General features: G+C 39.1%; 2 long non-coding RNA genes across 2 annotated transcripts; one reads left to right on the plus strand and one right to left on the minus strand.

Annotated features, from left to right (window-relative positions):
- Positions 1-693: 693 nt before the first annotated feature.
- On the plus strand, positions 694-5,025 carry LOC121457907. Its single transcript, XR_005975791.1, has 3 exons — positions 694-742; positions 3,280-3,512; positions 3,840-5,025. It is a non-coding gene; the product is annotated as an uncharacterized LOC121457907 (long non-coding RNA).
- Positions 5,026-7,899: 2,874 nt separating this feature from the next.
- LOC121457321 lies at positions 7,900-17,632 on the minus strand. Its single transcript, XR_005975761.1, has 5 exons — positions 17,601-17,632; positions 13,272-13,333; positions 11,108-11,141; positions 9,298-9,355; positions 7,900-7,930 (listed from the first exon to the last, which is right to left on the minus strand). It is a non-coding gene; the product is annotated as an uncharacterized LOC121457321 (long non-coding RNA).
- Positions 17,633-19,464: the final 1,832 nt, after the last annotated feature.

The following is a 19,464-nucleotide window of genomic DNA, read 5'->3' on the forward strand; positions in this document are numbered from 1 at the left end:
ACTGTCTGTTCTATCTCTGATAGCTATAATAGAAGCTTTCTCCTTAAACATGTCACCAAGAGGTCATGCCATCAGCTTGTACAATACAAAGAAATAGTTTAAAATATTTTCATAGTATATTTTAATGAAAAGCTACTAAAAACTTATATACAAAATTCAATATATACTGTATCAATTTTCAGAGAAATATTTAACATTATAATTTCTAATTTTTTCCTGAGAGTAAGTACAGATTTTATTTATTATTATTATTAAAATTTTTCACCTCCTCCCATTTTCTTCCCCCTCCCCTCATTCCCCCTCCTCCTCCCTCTCCAGTCCAAAGAGCAGTCAGGGTTCCCTGCCCTGTGGGAAGTCCAAGGTCCTCCCTCCTCCATCCAGGTCTAGGAAGGTGAGCATCCAAACAGACTAGGTTCCCACAAAGCCAATACATGCAGTAGAATCAAAACCAAGTGCCATTGTCCTTGGCTTCTCAGTCAGCCCTCCTTGTCAGCCATGTTCAGAGAGTCCGGTTTGATCACATGCTCCATCAGTCCCAGTCCAGCTGGACTTGGTGAGTTTCCATTAGATCAGCCCCACCGTCACAGTGGGTGGGCGTACCCCTTGCGGTCCTGACTTTCTTGTTCATGTTCTCTCTCCTCAGCAGTAAAAAACAACGACATCTTGAATTTCGCATGCAAATGGATGGAAATAGAACACACTATCCTGAGTGAGGTAACCCAGACCCCAAAAGATGAATATGGTATGTACTCACTCATTAGTGGATTCTAGCCATAAATAAAGGACATTGAACCTATACTTCGTGATCCTAGAGAAGCTAAATAGGAAGGTGAACCCAAAGAAAAACATATAGTTATCCTCCTGGATATTGGAAGTAGACAAGATAGCCAGGCAAAAATTGGGAGCTTGGGGGATGGGTGAGGTGGAGAGGGGGAGAGAGAAGTGAGAAGGGAAGATGGGGAGAGTTTGGGGGAATGGGATGGTGGGGATGGAGGAAGAGTGGATATGGGAGCAGGGAAGTATATATCTTAATTAAGGGAGCCATTTTAGGGTTGGCAAGAGACTGGAATCTAGAGAGGTTCCCAGGTGTCCAAGGAGATGTCCCCAGCTTGTTCCTTGAGCAGCTGAGGAGAGGACGCCTGAACTGTCCCACACTTATAAATATCTTGCATATCACCATAGAACCTTCATCTGGCAATGGATGGAGATGGAGACAGAGACCCACATTGGAGCACTGGACTGAGCTCCCAAGGTCCAATTGAGGAAAATTTCTAAATTTTATAAAATATTTCTGACAGATTGTCACTTGAAAGCCAATGTAATAATATCATAACAACATCATTTTTAAAGGTGTCTTATATCTTTAATTTTTCAAAATAATGTACAACAGGTTAATAGTTTTTTTTTTTTAGAATACCAAAAAGGAGGTGGACTAAGAAGGAACTAGATTACATATGAAGGAACCAGAAATACATTATAATTTATTTTTTATATATTTTTATAGTATTCTTTCATCCCCTGCAGTACATTCCACATGCTTCCTCAAAAAGAGTTTTAAAATCATGCATTCTGAAAATATTGAGCTCATTTAAAAGACCAGGTATTTTAATTGTACATATATAAATATATAAACCCCCACACACATAAGCCATGTTGATTCTTATATTCTAGCCCTAGCTGGGCCTCTTAGCCTCAACAACTCTCAGTGGAATTTTTCATTCCTGAATGTTGAACAATAGGGTGCCAAGGAACCCATACATATCTATATTTGTATTCATAAAGATGTGGCAAACTCGGCATCTAATATTTGTCATCTTTTGTTACAAATGAACAACTCTACTCCTTTTCTGGAAATCTCATGAAATTCATTCTAGGCAGAAATTGATTTCAATATTTTATCGGATGGCAGAATAATGAATTTATTGACCTCTTGGAAATACTTTTGAGCCTTTGCTCCTTTCAACTCTCCATTACAGTTCCTTAACCTCCTTAGAATTCCGCACAACTAGGAGGCTTCTGATCAAGGAGTAAGAGAGAAAGTCCAAGTAGCAAAGTGTTTTTGTTTATCTTTCAGTATTTATCAGTATGTTCCACTAGATAAAGTCAAATTCCTATTGACTTGTGTATCCCCTTGAGTTGTGTTCTCTCTCTGGGGATGCATGTACAGTACATGTTTAAATAGGTGAATGAAAGTTTAGCAAGCTTTACATGTACTGAAAGCATAATAAGGTCTATAGAATTAGATAAGATTTAATGTTTTAAACTGGCCAGTAATTCAAGGAACAAAACACTATATGTAATTTATCTGCAAAACTGGTGAAAGATGGATGTTATGTCTTCCCTCCCTTTTTAAATAACTCACTTAGTCCAACTGATAATGTCCACATGCACTTGGCTGTGGGGATCCTACTGGAAGTCTTACTCCTTAAGATAAATGACACAAAAATGGGATGAGGACAAGTTAGGGGATGGGATGGAGGCAGAGGACAGGGATGGGGAAGATATGAGCAACATGGATGATCTGAATTACATACATTAAAATGTCAAAGAGTAAACTGAAAATATTCTTCAAACAATAAAATGAAAAAAAAACCTCAAAAAATATTTCTGACACTTGATGACAGGAGCTCTTCATAGGTTGTTCAGCAGAAACTAAAAAGAAAAGCAAGAATTATCAGTAGTATCAAGAACATCATTGGTAGCATCGTCAAGATAAGCAGTAACAGAGGCATCACCCATAGAATCCTATGTAGTGTCATGTCACAATGAGTAAAATTGTATTTGAGAATGGTGAGAATGTGGAGTCTTGTTTCATTGGTTTTATTCTCAGAGGTTGTTTCTTTTGGGGTGTTTGTTTCCAAAATAATGCTGTCCACATAAGTCACAGTGTATGGACACAGAAAAATAACAACTAATATCTAACAGTTACATTTCCCTGCTTCGCCATTCAGAAAATACAAGTTTCACATTAAGAGTGAAAATCATTTCCTCATTCCAGCATGGGAGGCAACTGTGTGCTTACTTGGTCAGTTTGGTTGGACTAAACTGATTGTGTTAATTTTATGTGATGCATTTTCAATATGACTAGAAAAGATAATCATTTTTTTTCTAGTTATAGGTAATATCTAAAGAGTCCTATACAAAGTATGAAATTTATTTATCATCATGCATATTAGAGCCAAAGAGAATTGGATTTCCCGCACAGAAATATTTATCTATTTTAAGCCATTGGTGTGGTCTAACTTACCTTGTTAAGCTCCTTTAACTTTAACTGTGCAGGATTTCTAAATTAGGTTCCATACCCACGGCATCGTCAAAGCCACCAACTGCAGCAACCACATTGACGATGTTAGGAGGAGCAAGGATGTGGTTGCTGCCCAAATTGGAAAAACCATGACGGGAGTATTCGCTGCATAGCTGGTGCCGTGAGCAGGACGTGAAGCAAGAACCCACATATGAGCATTCTGAGGGTCCAACGTGTCACCTGGGATACAAACAAGAGCAGATTTCTGGTCAGTAGTGAAGCTAAGACACTGTGTTCTCTTCTAAGCAGGTATCAAGAACAGGGTCAGAATGTTGCACAGGGTCCATGGTGTCACCAGTGTGGCTACCAGGAGCAAGGTCAGGGACAGCATGTGTTCTCCCCCTTGCATGCCCAGTATAAGTACCTAGAGGAGGTGTGTGATCCACGCTGGTGTTGTTAACAGTAGTTTCCTCAGATGATGGAATATTGTAACCTCTTTCACTAACGCTGATGGTGTTAACAGTAGTTTTTTCAGATGACCGACGATTGTCACCTCTTTCACTAACGCTGGTGTTGTTTACAATAATTTCCTTAGATGACGAAGACTGAAGATTGTCACCTCTTTCACTAACGCTGGTGGTGTTAACAGTAGTTTCCTCGGATGACTGACGATTGTCACCTGTTTCACTAACATGAGAAGTTGATGTGGCATCGGCATGGGCAGGAGGCTGGGGCACGATGTCATGCATATTAAGTGGAGGAAGGAAATCTTCTCCCTTCTTTGTTTCAACCTTTAAGGAAATTTTGAGATGTTAGATTTCATTGAAAATCTCACTTATTTTTGTTCATTTTAGAACTTATCTGTTAATGTCAGGGTCTTGATTTAGAGTCCCCAAATGTTTGTTTTCTCAGGCTAATTTTATCACATAACCGCTGATATCCTGAAACTTTTGCTTCCATTGGTTTAGTCAAAGGCCCAGAGTTTGAGAATCTTAAAAGGGGATCTATTCAGCTTTATGCCTTCTTTTCTACTGTTCTTTGCTACCTCTCTATAAAAGAAAGATGGAAAAAAAGACACAATGTGTCCACTCCTGTCTTTATGACAAGGATTTTACATTCCATCCAGATTAAGAGAATGTGACAATCAGGGGCTTTGGAAACAAAAAGAACCTCGCTCTTCTGCACCACACTACTGCTTTCCCCATGGCTTTCACAATTGCCCATTAGGTTCCCGGGATAACAGAATAGTGAGGGTGACTTTTGAAATGCATGAATAAAGTGTGCCACTACCCACAGCACATGGAAACTATGGGGCTGAAGGAAGGGTTCTGGGAGATGCCATCCAAACTCTTACTCCTTAGCTATGACTGTTTTTATATATGGCTGATGAATGCAATGGCCTGTTCCAGCATCTCTGTGATGGCTTGAATGAGAACAGACTCATGGGCTCATATATTTGAATGTTGGTTTCCAGGCAGTGGAACTATTTGGGGGGAAGGATAGGTGGTGTGGCCTTGGTGGAGGAGTTGTGTGGTCTTGGGTTTCAGAAGACTGGTGCCATTTCTAGTGAGCTCTTGGTTCCTTGTATAGATTTAAATGTAACTCTCAGCTGCTGCTACAGCACCATGCCTGCCGGCCTCAATCACGGTGGTGATGAAATTGTATGTATCCCATTGGAACCATGTGCCTTACTAGACCTGGATGGAGGTGGGTGGTCCTTGGACTTCCCACAGGGCAGGGAACCCTGATTGCTCTTCGGACAGACGAGAGAGGGAGGCTTGACTGGGGGAGGGGGAGGGAAATGGGAGGCGGTGGCGGGGAGGAGGCAGAAATCTTTAATAAATAAATAAATAAATATATTTAGGAAGTGCCAGTTTTGAAAATGCATTTGATGCTGTTTGTCAGAAGGAGAGCCTCCCCAGCTTTTATTCCAATTACAAATAATGATGCTAGGCCTTAATCATTCATGACATCTCAGGGAGACTCCTAACTTAGCAGTCTATGTTTACCTTTCTGTACCAGGTTTGAGGAGGATTTGTGCTACTTATGTGAAATACTCAAACGTTCCAGAGCTTACATAACATGATCAAACAATGTAGCGTGGAGATGGTAAACAAAATAGCTTGAGAAGCATTGTTTGTAAAGGAAAACAGATGAGGAAGTAACATACTACATGTGTGTCCGAACTGCTCAAGGGCATCATGTGAAAATGTTCAGTTCATTTGGTTTCCTTGAGAATGATGAGCGTGAACACATCAAAGCTAGAGTTTTGTGAGCCTTAGACACATTTTCACACGCCATATGTTTCACTCATTGCTTCATCATTAACTAAATATGCTTAAGCCAGTTATAAAAGGGAAATGAAAGGGCCACATGGTACAAGTATGGTTTTCCAGGACACATGTCACATGGAAATTAGAAACACTGAAGATGACTGAGAGACCCTGAAAATATTTTCCTTATATGTTAGTTACACAACAGGAGTGCCAATGAATATATAGACACCATTTATTATCTGAATAATCAATATTGTATTATCCTAAAAATTACTATTGGAGTGTGTGTTTGCTTGTGTGCTTGAATTAATATGCCTGTTTGTGCTATGCTAGTGCCTGTGTGTATACGTACATGCATACATGTGTGCGTGCACGTGTGTGTGTGTGTGTGTGTGTGTGTGTGTGTGTGTGTGTGTGTGTGTGAAGGGCATAGGATAACTTTCAGGAGGCAGCTCTCTGCTTTCACTGGGTGAGACAGGGTCTCGCAATGTTTCTGTGCTAAGATCTCATTTCTATTAGTGATATTGTGGTTTGTATATTGTGGTTTGTATTCTAATCCTTTGCATATCCAAGATGTTGGTCCCTTCACGCCAAGGGGAACACTCCATGGTTGCCACACTCATCACATTACCATTTACTTTCTGTATCAAACTAAAATTTTGACATTAGTCTAAAATTTGCATTTGTATTAATCATGTCAATTTATATGCTAATGATTTTTCACTGAAATCTTGGAAGATGTCTGGCAACTGAATGTCTGTTTATTAAAATCACTTGAGATCTGTCTCCCTGCTAAGACCTCCCTTGACCAATGACTCACTTTGATCATACATAATAGCTAATATTAATTCAGAAACCAAGTTGGATTAGGCTTAAAAGAAAGAGCATTTGAGTTTGGTTCTGACAATATTAAAATTACAGTTACTAATGGTTTTATTAAGTGTCATAATTATGTCAAGTCTGCCCCTGTCTCTCCTAATGTTGAATTTAGATGGTTCAAGGTAACTAGCTAGTTGTTAGCCATTTGTAATGTTAAGTAGGGTATACAAACAGAGCGAGCTCTTCTGTTTGCTTTATACCTTCTGAAGGGTTAAAACACAAAAGAAAATTGTCCATTTCCTTTACATTTTTCACTTTTCTCAAATACAGACTTTTGAAATATGACCTGATAATTCTCTGGATTTCCTCAGTGTCTGATGTTATGTCCCCCTTTTCATTTCTGATTTTGTGAATATGGATTTTGTCTCTCTTTCTTTTGATTAGTTTGAATAAGGGTTTGTCTATCTTGCTGATTTTCTCAATAACCCATTTCTTTGTCCCACTGACTCTTTGTTTCATTTACTTTGTTTCTATTTTATTGATTCTAGTCCTCAAATTGATAATTTCCTGGTATCCACTCCTCCTGGGTGAGACTCCCTTTTTTGTTCTAGAGCTTTCAGGTGTGTTGTTAAAATGCTAGTGTGAGATTTCTCCAGGTTCTTTATGTAGGCACTTAGTGCTATGAATTTTCCTGTTAGTAATGCTGTCAAAGTATCCCGAATAATTGGGTATGTCATGCATTCATTTTCATTAAATTCTAGGAAGGCTTCCTTTATTTTTCCTTGATCCAGGGGTAATTCTGTTGAGAATTGTTCAGTTTCCATGAATACATGGAATTTTTGCAATTAGTGTTGTTGAATTCTAACTTTAACCCATAGGTGATCCAATAAGACACGGGGTTATTTCCACTTTTTTTAATCTGTTGAGATTTGCTTTGTGATCAAATATGAGGTCGATTATAGAAAAAAAAAACCCTGCAGAAACAGCTGACCCAAGGTTGTGGGAGCTCACTGGCTCCTGACTGACAACTAGGGAACTGGCACAGGACCAAACTAGGCCCTCTGAATGTGGGTGACAGTCATATGGTTTGGTCAGTTTTGTTAGTCCACTGGCAGTGGGTCCAGTATTTATTTACCCCTAGTATGTGAACTGGCTTTTTGGAACCCATTCCCTATGGAGGGATACTCTACTCAGCCTAGATACAGGGAGGATAGCCTTAGTCCTGCCTCAAGGGATATGACAGACTTTGTTGACTGCCCGTGGGAGACCTTATCCTCTATGAGGAATGAATGGGGAGTGGGGTAGTGTGGAGTGGGGTGGTGGGGAGTTGGGAGAGTAGGCAGAAGGGAGGGAGAGGGAATTGGGATTGGTATGTAAAATAAAAAAGATTGTCTTAAAGAATAAAAGAAAAAGTAAAATAAATAAAAAACATGATACAAAGTATCAGAGTGTATATTATTGTCAAGTACAGAGCAAATATCCAGAAACCAAAGTATTACTATATGGTAATTGAATCTTCACATCTACAATTGCTGGCTAATTGGGGAAAAATACTTACTGTGTACCTGGAGGAAGAGTTGTCAATATCCTCCTAGTGGAATCAAATAGAAAACAGTCTGTAATCTCTTCATAATGAAAACTTGGTTGAACAGATTACAAATAGCTAAATTTCCAAAATTTCTTGCTAATATAAACACAGAAGAAAAGAGACAGAGGAGATGCTTTTATCTGTGATCCTGAAATAGGACTATCCAAGGGAAGAGACAACCTACCTGCAATTATGCTGAGAGAAAAGGCACCTGGGTGATGCCTGGACCACTACAATAACCGGACCCTCTAAAATGTATTCAGATGTATCACCACAGTTGTTTTAAAAATCAGTCTAATGTGTATCTATTTCTGCAAACCATCCTTGATCAAGCACCAGGCATCTTCTAATATATGAGAACTGCACTCAATCTTCCACACCCTGTGTTTCCAGTTCATTCTCCTATTGGGCCACCGCTATCTGCAAGGACTTACTGCTCACTGGAATTTATAGAAAGGATGGTTCACTGATACCAAACACTTTTCTCTGACCAAATTTCCATATAAAACTGTGATAGGGAGAACCCAAAGAAAAACACATAGGCATCCTCCTGAATATTAACCTTCATCAGGCGATGAAAGGAGACAGAGACAGAGACCCAATATGCTAAGGTTTTCAAATTTGTAGAAGTTCGGAGTGGCAGACTAAAGTGTGAGTCTCGGAGCTCTCGAAACCAATGGTAGCCCATCCTGTTGGCCTGTGGAATTACCACGGGACCTTTTCTGAGTAGCCATCCTCTATCTCTGGACCTGGGACCCAGGAACCAATATTTTTTTTTCCAAATTGTCTTATGTAGTTCGAAATGTAGGATTGAGAATAACCACACTGCAAAATAATTGGTCCCCAAAGACTGGGAGGCTGTAAAACAGCTTTCTTAATTTGCTCGCGAGGGGTGCACCCGCACACTGAGACAATGGGGATGTTCTATTGGGAACTCACCAAGGCCAGCTGGCCTGGGTCTGGAAAAGCCTGGGATAAAACCGGACTTGCTGAACATAGAGGACAATGAGGACTACTGAGAACTCAAGAACAATGGCAATGGGTTTTTGATCCCACTGCACGTACTGGCTTTGTGGGAGCCTAGGCAGTTTGGATGCTCACCTTACTAGACCTAGATGGAGGTGGGTGGTCCTTGGACTACCCACAGGGAACCCTGATTGCTCTTTGGGCTGACAAGGGAGGGGAACTTGATTGGGGGAGGAAGAGGGAAATGGGAGGAGGTGGCGGGGAGGAGACAGAAATCTTTAATAAACAAATAAACGGAAAAAAAGAGAAAACCTTAGCATAAAAAAAAAAACTGTGATAGGTAGAGTACTGCTGCATTTTAACAAAATTCATAAGGAAACAAATTTCACAAAGGAGAATTTTACCTTAATAGCAGAGGTGGTGGCCGTGTCCTCTGTTGTAACATGAGGGTTTTCAGAGAGCCTTTAGAATAAAAGCATGCAGTGAGGGGTGAGTTTGGTCCTTAGAGCATCTCTCTTGAAAGATTTGTTATCTGTGCACTATATTTTTGCATTTATGTAATTCAACGTTGACCCAGGTTTTAAAAAGTTTTTACTTTGGCAGTTTCAACTTGTCTCAATCTATGTAACATTCAGTGAAGACTCACTCATAGTTCTATTTAAAAATAAAAATTTAAAAAGCCAGTGGTTTGGGAGATGGCTCAGTCAATAAGAATGTTTGCTGCCAACACAGATCAACCTGAGTTTGAATCCTCAGCATCCACATAAAAAACTGGGCATGGACACATGCACATGTACCCCAGTACTGTGGGTGGAAGAGACTACCAATTGGGCTTGTTGGCTGCCAGACCAGCTCCAGGGTCAGTCAGAGATCTTATGTCAAGTGGATAAGTTAGAGAATGATGCAAGACACCAATATCCTCCTCTTTCCCTCATGTCTGCACAAAAAAATATGCAAAGCATGCAACAGGCACAGACACATGCACACGTGCAACACACACATGCAACACACACACACACACACACATCCAATCACATAAGAGGGGGAAATGGCGAGTTTTGCACACACTTGTTATGATGGTTGCAGTAACTGATGGTTTTGAGCACTTAATGCTCCTATTTCATTTGTTCCCCTAAACCTAATGTACCATGGCCTGTTTTTTGTAAAAAAAAAAAAAAAAATTAGGCATTTCATTTCATAGCACTCTCTTCAAAGAGTTGCTCTGGGAAAACATGAAATGGACTCTATGTCTAAGCATTAAGTTGCCATCAGTCTCAGAAGTCATCATATTTTGGGGCCTTGAAGATTTGATAGTGTGTCCACATGCATATGTTGAAACTCTTTATACTCAAGGGTATTTCTGAGTCATTTTATAGGACACTAGGGAGCAACACTGTCCCCTCAGCTTTGATTCATCGGATCTACAGCTAAAAGTTCCTAATTTCAGGGTTTCTGATTGACAAACTCTGGATCAAACACTTTCTTTTTGTAACTTCCACCTACCTAGGGATTCACCACAGAGGTGGAACTCATTAAGAGGGAAATAAACCTGCTAACCAGAAGCATGTCTATAAGGCCATTCTGAGGTGATTTTCTCACCAAAGTTTGGGAGAGTTTTGCCCACACTCTTCCCAGCAGACACCTTGTCCCAAACATACTAGTAAACAGGATTAACAGCCTGAAAACTAATATTTTTACATATATGTAACTGCATGTTATGTGCAGTGTATTTGTAAGTATGTATGATTGCAGTTAAATATGTGCCAATGTATAGGTGTGGTGATTGGAGTACAGACTTGGGTGTAGACCCTCACCCTCAGCCTTAGTTATATGGCTGAATCTCATTCATGAATGCAAGCCCCAGGCTAGCAATCCAGGCAAGACATCCAGAAAATGTGAGAGTATGCTCTGTCTCCACCTGCAATCTCACCAAAGCTCACCAGGATTTTAGAAGTGCACAAGACCAACAGGCCTCATGTGGACCCTGGGCATCCATCTCCCATTCTCCCATATGCACAGCCAGCATTTTATCTGCTGAATCACCTCCACAGACAGGGAGTCCTAACATCATTGCACGCTGTATCTGAGGCATAATTCAGCTTTCATTAGCAAATAATCAAGAAGCTAAAATTGTCTTACACAGAGGAAAACTTGGTGCCAGCTTCTGAACTTTATATTCTCTACATACTGTATTTAAAATCCAGACATTCTTACCTGAGTGGGATTTGGTCTTGATTTCTTCCATTATCTACAGAGTAGAAAGGCAAAATATGTTATAAGCAACTGTAGAAAAAAGAGCATTGAATGCCAAGGCCAATGCTTCGTTACTACATATACTTTGAATCTGTGTAGCCTTCAAGGTGAATACTGATTTATAGACAATAAAAACAAGGATAACTCTTAATTTACACTTCTTTGTATGTTTAAAATACAGAGACAATTTTATCAAAAGTCGATACTAATAATAAATTGGTATACAAAATACCTATGATCATGAGCATTATTAAACAGAGAAACTGACATCTTAACCAGAATCAATATCACAAGCTGAAATGTTAATTGGTAGCACAGTGTTGCTGCTGCTGGATTTATCTCTGGACTAGTGGTGTTAGGAGAATTGCAAGTGAGCATACTCATCTTGCATGGAAGTGAAAAGAGCCTCTCTAAAGATTAAGTTGAACTTATTTCGTTGACGATGAAAATTCCAGACACAGGGAAGCTATGAGGACTGCTCTTTGCAGCATAGCAAAAGTTAAGAAACACAGGTAGACCAAGGGCAAAGAATTTCCAGATGCCAGGGTGGCAAAGCTACATACAGAGAGAGAGAGAGGGCATTGTGTGTACTCTCCTCAAGTGCTTCTGAGGAAGATGCAGAAGCCCCTCAATTCTAGCTTCTGGTTCCTTGCTAATGGGCAGTGCAAAGAACCTCAGCACTAGCTGCTATCACCTCCCATGGTAAGAGCTATGGGAAAGCCCCCTGCAGTAGTTATGACCCTGAACTGTATCTCCAGGGCAAGAAGCATGAAAGAGACATGGGGAAAAAGCAGCAATTCCATGGGAGTAGTACCTCACAGGAAACGTTTGTGTCCACACATACACAGCTTCAAGTGAGCAGCTTTCACTGCATGCTAACAGCCTGCCCTCTACAAAGGAATAAAGCAAATTTTTGCTTATTTCATTCACAGTATGGAAACTGCAGTATAACCTCCTTGACATTGCCTATGGCTGAGGCAAAGCATTTGTCCCACCAACAAATGGACTTAGCATGTGAGAGACCTCCATCAACCATCGTCACCACAAAGGAAATTTAGTGTGGAAATAATGTAAAGGACAGTCACCCACATTACAATAATGCTGACTCTTTTCAATGAAGTCTTTCAGACCCTCTACACTCCATGTACTCCTATTCACTTGATGCTGTGCTCTCTATAGGCAAGGCAGGTGTGAAAGACACTGTGGTGACAGCGGAGAGCCCAAACTCTGCAGTGTTCCTCCCACTCTTAGAATCTTATCCAGACTCAGTGGACCAGTCAGTGCTGTCCCCTGCAGAATGATGCTCTTTTCTCAGCCTTCCTCCTACTGTGGCAAATTGTTCTGGAAATTATGTCTATCAGCATATAAACCAAGTATCACCATATCTTACACTAATAAAACCAAAGGAAAAGGTGCTGGCGGTATAGCCATTAGGGCGAGCGCTAGTCTAGAATGCTTAGAATGGCAGTGTTCAATCCGCAGCACTGCCTACAGGACTCAAAGTCCATTTTTAAAAAAAGTTGACCAAGCCTATTATTTCGTATGCCAAGAAATAGTCAGATTAAATAGAAGATAATTAAAGATAAACATAAAACCGTATGTGAATTTTCTAATATGTCTAAGTAGAGAAATTACAGAAAGGAACAAAACCCATAAAATGTAGTTAATTTAGTTCTCAAAATCCTTAATGAAAGTAATTGAATACTGTATTTCTGTTTTTTACATGATCACCTTTCATTGACACTAATATATATGTAGCATAAATGTAATATATTTATTATAAAAATGAAAGAAAAATTCATTTTATAACAAGCAAAATTGCTGTCATATAACTCTAGAGGACACATACTGTGGACTAGTTAGAGGTCCTTATATTTATACAAAGATACTGTGTGCATCAGTGGCTCATGTTAAATAAATAAACATGGTTCAGAAAATATAGTTTGATACTGAAATTTCTCAGAAAATCATTTCTGAAATAATTTTGAATGTGAAGAACATTAGGAGGCAAATTTTAAAAAATGAACTTATGTTTATATCTTATTTACTTTGTTCCTTTTTTGAATGAATTAAGTTGCTATTGAAACTAGGGAAGTAGCAGCAAAGTATTCATGATTACTCTTACCTCCACTGATCTGAAGAGACTTCTTAAGTATTGGTTTCAGCTCTCCAGGTGGTCGTATGCCGCTGTTGCATATTTTAAAATGTAATATTTTAATATTCATACAAGAACATTTACCAAATGCTTTGATTATTTGCTGTCTGATTTCCTAACATACATTAGAGATTTACAGTCAAGCATTAACTTGTCCTTCAATCAGTTGATTAGGTTTGGTGACACTTTTTTAAAACTTTTCCCATGTGAAAGAAAGGAAAGATTTAGTCCACAGAAATTAGTCCACCGAAAGCAAAGAAACACACCAGGGAGAGAAAGAGAGAAAGACAGACAGAGATAGATAGAGAGAGAAAGAGAGAGAGAGAGAGAGAGAGAGAGAATACCAAAGACAGTAGTTTCTTTCCAGCACATTTTTTAAAATTGTAGTAACTGATGGTCACTCTTGTGCTCAATGTAATTAGTACCCCGATTCCACTTGTCATGTCATCATCTGCTCCTAGAGCATCACAGAACCCCTCTCTCTCAGGTTACTTTGTGGGCTCTCAATGCTTGTGATGCTATCTCTCACAAGGTTTGTTTGTGGACCATAGAATAGATTCCTGCTTCTGCTAGCACTCTGACAAGATACCATGGCCTAGGATATGCTCAAGCTGTCCCTTAGTAGTCCATTCATGAGTGAATCTTGAAACCACAATTGGCCTGTTTCTATGCCAAATGAGCATTGTTATTAACTTAATGAGATAAAAATATGAACAAACAACAATAAAACTCAGTGGATAATTTCAGGTTATTAGCTTGAGACAGTTTAGAATTCCTAGTAGAATAGAACATAGTTTTTACAAGGTGTGTCTTTGAACAGTTGTAGCTACTGTAATTTATGAATCTGCACTTTGGACCTTTTAACTTGGAGTAATTTATTAATAAATAATTAGTAATAAGCAATTTACTAATGTGTATCGAATGCTTTATGATACATGTTCCCACAAATGATAACACAATTGTCCTCTATTATGGAAGTAATCAATTAAGATGAGCACAGAACTAGCTTGACATACCACCTTTAATTTTCTGCCAAATCAGTGTCTGAGATAGCAGATCACTGACAGAAGGGGCCTTTTACTCTATGTTCATGTCCTACTGATGGGGAAGACAAAGCCCCTTTTATAGACACATAAAGAGTAAACATGCCACAGTTTGGCTCTCTACATCCAGATAATCTACTGAGATCCAGAGACTTCATTACTGTAGAAAACAGCTCACAGGAATGGACAAGTGATGGATGGAGCACTGTGGTAGGAGGAAGGCATGGGATCTTCCACCATCTATAAAAGGGTTCTACGCAGAACAAAAGGGCCTCTGCATGTGGAGATGGTGTCAAAGGAAGAAAGTAATTTGTTGGCTTCTTGTAATACTGTGTGATAATGCAGAATGATCCCAAATCCTGTCAGCTCTCAGAATGACAAATGCGATGAAGACCTAGTTCACTAACTGATTTCAGAAAAAATTTGAAAAGGCACTAAGTGTCAGATGGACATAGTGAGTGTGGTTATCATCAGTAGGCTCATTTTCCAAAATGCAAAATTGGTACTTGGGACATGATGGTTGAGTATAGAACTCATGTCCACGATCTAAAAACAACAATATTTCTGGCTAAAATACATTGATAATACTATGGGGATTGTAAGACAAAGCAAAAATTGAGTGTATAAATCAGTATCTATCTGAGAATACAACCAATAATTGGCTTGTTATCTTGGAATTTCCTTAGTATTATTGTATTCTTAGACCTTACCTGCAAAAAGGCTTCTTATTGGTATTGTAATGTACTTCTAAAAAAATCAAAATGAATTTGTTACAATGCTAGAGAAATATAACATATAAAATGATTAGATATATAGTATCCATTTTTGAGACTAATCTAGACTATTCTAAATACTCTTTTTTAGGAAATTTATTCATGTAGAATTAATCCATTTTGTTTATTTCAAATCAAACAAGACTTAAACTTATCAAGCACAATACCTAAAAATAAACAATCACCCTGTGATTCCCAAGACAGTCAGAACTACATAATAATAAAACTGTGTCTCACAAACAAAACAACATATTCAAAATGGAAAACAAGATCCATGGGCCTATACATATTTTTGTTCTTCAAGGAAACAAAGAACCTTGTTGAGCCTTTTAGTTAAAATTGTTCATTTTATCAGGCAAATTCCTACCACTGGGACTATATGTATTGTTTCTGTCTTTTGTATCAGGATGAAACCTGGCAGAAAGAAAGAGAAGAGGGACAGAGACTTTTACATAACAGCTCAAGGGAGGGCAGGCATCAAGCTTCCTCTCCTCATCCCCTTTGGGGAATGAATATCCTTAGTTCCATCTGTGTTCCAGACTTATATGCAGCTTAAAGGATGCTCATGATAGCAGGCATCATCTCCCCTGAAATGAATTACTGGAAAGATCTCTCCCTTGGGAGTAATAACCCCAAGCTTGACCTCAAGTGCAAGAGCATCAGAGAAGCAGCTGTGAGGCTGGAGCAGCAAATTCCATGGGCTTCCTTCTGACATAGGATCATTGTACAAGTTCACATATGTAAACAATAAACTCACTCAATCCTTCACTGTTCACTTGCAGTTTGCTTTTAGAAATGAAACATTGGAGGCTGGCAGTGGTGGCTCACACCTTTAATCCCAGTGCTTGGAAACAGAGGCAGGAGGCTCTATGGGAGTTCAAGGCAAGCTTGTGTAGAGAATACATTAAAGGGCAGGCTCCAAATATACATACAGAAAAACCCTGTCTCAAAAAAGAATCCTAAAATAAACATAAACAAACCAAAAAAGAAATGAAATCATTCATTTTTGTCTTGTTTAAAGTCAAGGAAACTTAGTGTGCCTTTTTAGCATTCCCCATGTCTCAGGACAGCCACTTGAGCCACCAACGAGTGGACTGGGATTGCGGCTTAGTAGGAAAGCCTATGCTTATTATGCAGGAGGCCTCAGTCAGTTCTCACCACCACAGATGCCATGAACAGCAAACTTCATAATACAGTGACACAAAGCTGTCTCCATCACAATAACATTGACTCTCTTCATCTTACCTCTTGAGAGAAGAGGGTTTTGCATTCTCTACTTAGTGTGGTTGCCACTGGCAGCTTAGGTATAAAAGACACTGTGATGTCAGTTGGTGAAAGTAAATACTACGTGGTGTTCCTGCCACTGCCACAAAGTCTCTCCAGACTCAACGGAGAAGCAGATAATTATTTGAAATACAGAATGATGTCATTTTCTTCACTTAGCTTTTTGTTTCAATTTTTCTTTTAAGATTTATTACATCTACAGTGTTTTGTCTGCATATATTCCTGCAGGCCAGAAGAGGGCACCAGATCTCATTACAGATGATTGTGAGCCACCATGTGGTTGCTGGGAATTGAACTCAGGACCTCTGGAAGAGCTGCCAGTGCTCTTCACCTCTGAGCCATCTCTCCAGCTCCTTGTTTCAGTTTTTATTCTTGAATCATGCTTTGCAGCATGGAAATGATATACACCCTTACCATGTTCTTTTTAACAAAAACAGAAGGCAGAGATTATGGGTAGGGTACTTGCCTACAATGCTCCCAAAGCCTTATGCTCAACCTCTAGCACTTCACAGAAAAGAAAGAAAGAAAGAAAGAAAGAAAGAAAGAAAGAAAGAGAGGGAGGGAGGGAGGGATTGATTTAGGGATGGGTGGAAGGAATGAGGGGAGGCAAGGAACAAGAAAAAGAAAGAAAAGGAAAACATATAAGGATTGTTAAGTCTTCCTAAAATCAATGCATTCACTGTAAAAGAAACACTTCCACCCTAAAGTAGGAGATTTCTAAAGAAAACAACTATACAGTATGCCAAAACTTTCCAAACTGAGAACTTTCACAGACATTTAAGAACTCAGATGATTTAATAACATCATAAGGTAGGAAATTAGTTAATGAAAATAATTGATTAAAGTTTTTTTGTGACTTAATTTTACTTTAGTGGCAGTGAGATGTGTTAGCGATATGCAGTGCAAAATACAAGGCATTTGTCATAAACTCAAGGAGAATCTGTATTTCTGACAATCCTATTTGCTGCAATGTGACTATGGAAGACATGTGCTGTGTAAAGATGTTTTCTCATTTATTCAAAGGCTGTACAGATATCAGCATTAAAGTGAAATAAGCAATGTTTTGACAAAAATACTTCACACTTGAAAGTGCTTGATTTATACTTGTTTTCCTTAACTCCTTTTTGGGATCTAAAAATCTTTACTCTTCCTTATTCCTTCTTCTTCGGGGAAGGTAGGACAGATGGAGTAATTCTTACCTTTGTTGAAGGTGACACACTTTTTCTTTCTCTGCCCTGGCTCTCTTGTCATTGTTCCTTCACTGTGACATATGTTGAAAGTGATCATCATTTAATTATCCATATAAAAACACTTAGCATGTTTATAAATTCTTTATTTTTGAGTCCCTAATACATCTTACATTACATATGTACAAAAACATTTTTTGAAACAGGATCTCATTATGTATTCCAGCTAACTTTTAATACACTATATGTTTCATGCTTGTCTTGAAATCAAAGAGATCTATGCCTTCTACCTCCCACATTCTGGGATTAAAGGCATGGGCAAAGAGGCCAAGCCAAATAATTCTGAATTCATTCTTCAACAGTTGGTGATGATTAATGACTGCTCTCCTTTCCACCTTTCCTCATGGAGAATAACATAGAAAATTTAGCTCTTGATTAAAACAACACACACACACACACACACACACACACACACACACACACACACACATCCAAGCACACAAGACAGGGGAATGGCGGTTTTTCCACACACTTTGTTCTGATGGTTGCAGTAACTGACTGTTTTGTGCTCTAAGTACTTAATGCTCCTATTTCATTTCTTCCCCTAAACCTACAGCACCTTGTCCTGTTTTCTGTCAAGAAACTTTTTAGGCGTTACATTTAGTCACTCACTCTCTCCAAGAAATTGCTTTGGGAGCAACATCTTGATCTGAACATCAAACATCAAAAACTCTAAACCTCAAGCTGCCAACAATATCAGAATTCATCATATTTTGGTGATTTGAAGCTGCTTTATTGGTAGTCTGTGCACAAGTACATGATGAAATTCTTTTTTTTTTTTTTGAGACAGAGTTTCTCTGTAGTTTTGAAGCCTGTCCCGGAACTGGTTCTTGTAAACCAGGCTTGCCTTGAACTCACAGATCCGCCTGCCTCTGCTTTTCTGAGTGCTAGGATTAAAAGCATGCACCAAAACCACCTTGATCTATGAGGATCCTCTTTATTCGCAATGGCCAGTACTTCCTGCACAAGTCTTGAGTATTTACAGGGCACTGCAGAGCAATACAGTACCCTCAGCTCTACTCCATCCGAACTACAGCTAAGAGCTCCAAATTTCAGGGCTTCTGGTTGGTAAGCTCTGGACCAACCAGTTTGTTTTTCTAACTTCACCTACCTTGTGAGTCACCACAGTTGGGTATCTCATTAAGGGAGCTATTAACCTGCTGGACAGAAGCATGTCGATAAGGCCATTCTAAGGTAATCTTTAGCAAAGCCTTGGAGAGTTTTGAACCTTGCCATATTATTCACACTCTTCCCACAGACAACTCAAACAAACAAATTAGTGAAAAAGATTAATGGCTTGAAAATGGATCCTTTTACATATATGTGCAAAATATGTTATATGCTGTGTATTTCTATGTATGTGTGATTTAAGATAAATACATGCCAGTGTGTAGGTGTGGTGATTGGAATATAGACTTGGGAGTTGACCCTAACCTTAAGCATTAGTTTACTAGCTGGGTCTCTCACTCATGAATGCAAACCTCAGGCAAGCAATCCAGAAAATGTCAGGGGATGCTCTCTGTCCACATGCAATCTCATCATAACCTCACCAGAATTTTAGAAGCACACAAGACCAACAGGCCTCATATAGACCCTGGGAATCCGTCTCCCATTTTCCCATATACACAGCCAGCACTTTACCCACTGAATCACCTCCACAGACAGGGAGTCCTAATAGCATTTCATGCTGTATCAGAGGAATAATCAGTTATTTAAAACTATATGCTTCTCCATAGATAAATATTCAACTTTGATTAGCATATAATCAAGAAGCTGAAACTGCCTTACACAGAGAAAAACATGGTGGCAGCTTCTA

This window comes from Microtus oregoni, unplaced genomic scaffold (genome assembly GCF_018167655.1).
Source record: "Microtus oregoni isolate MIOR12 unplaced genomic scaffold, Mior012 000016F_ref0000370, whole genome shotgun sequence".
Taxonomy (NCBI): domain Eukaryota; kingdom Metazoa; phylum Chordata; class Mammalia; order Rodentia; family Cricetidae; genus Microtus; species Microtus oregoni.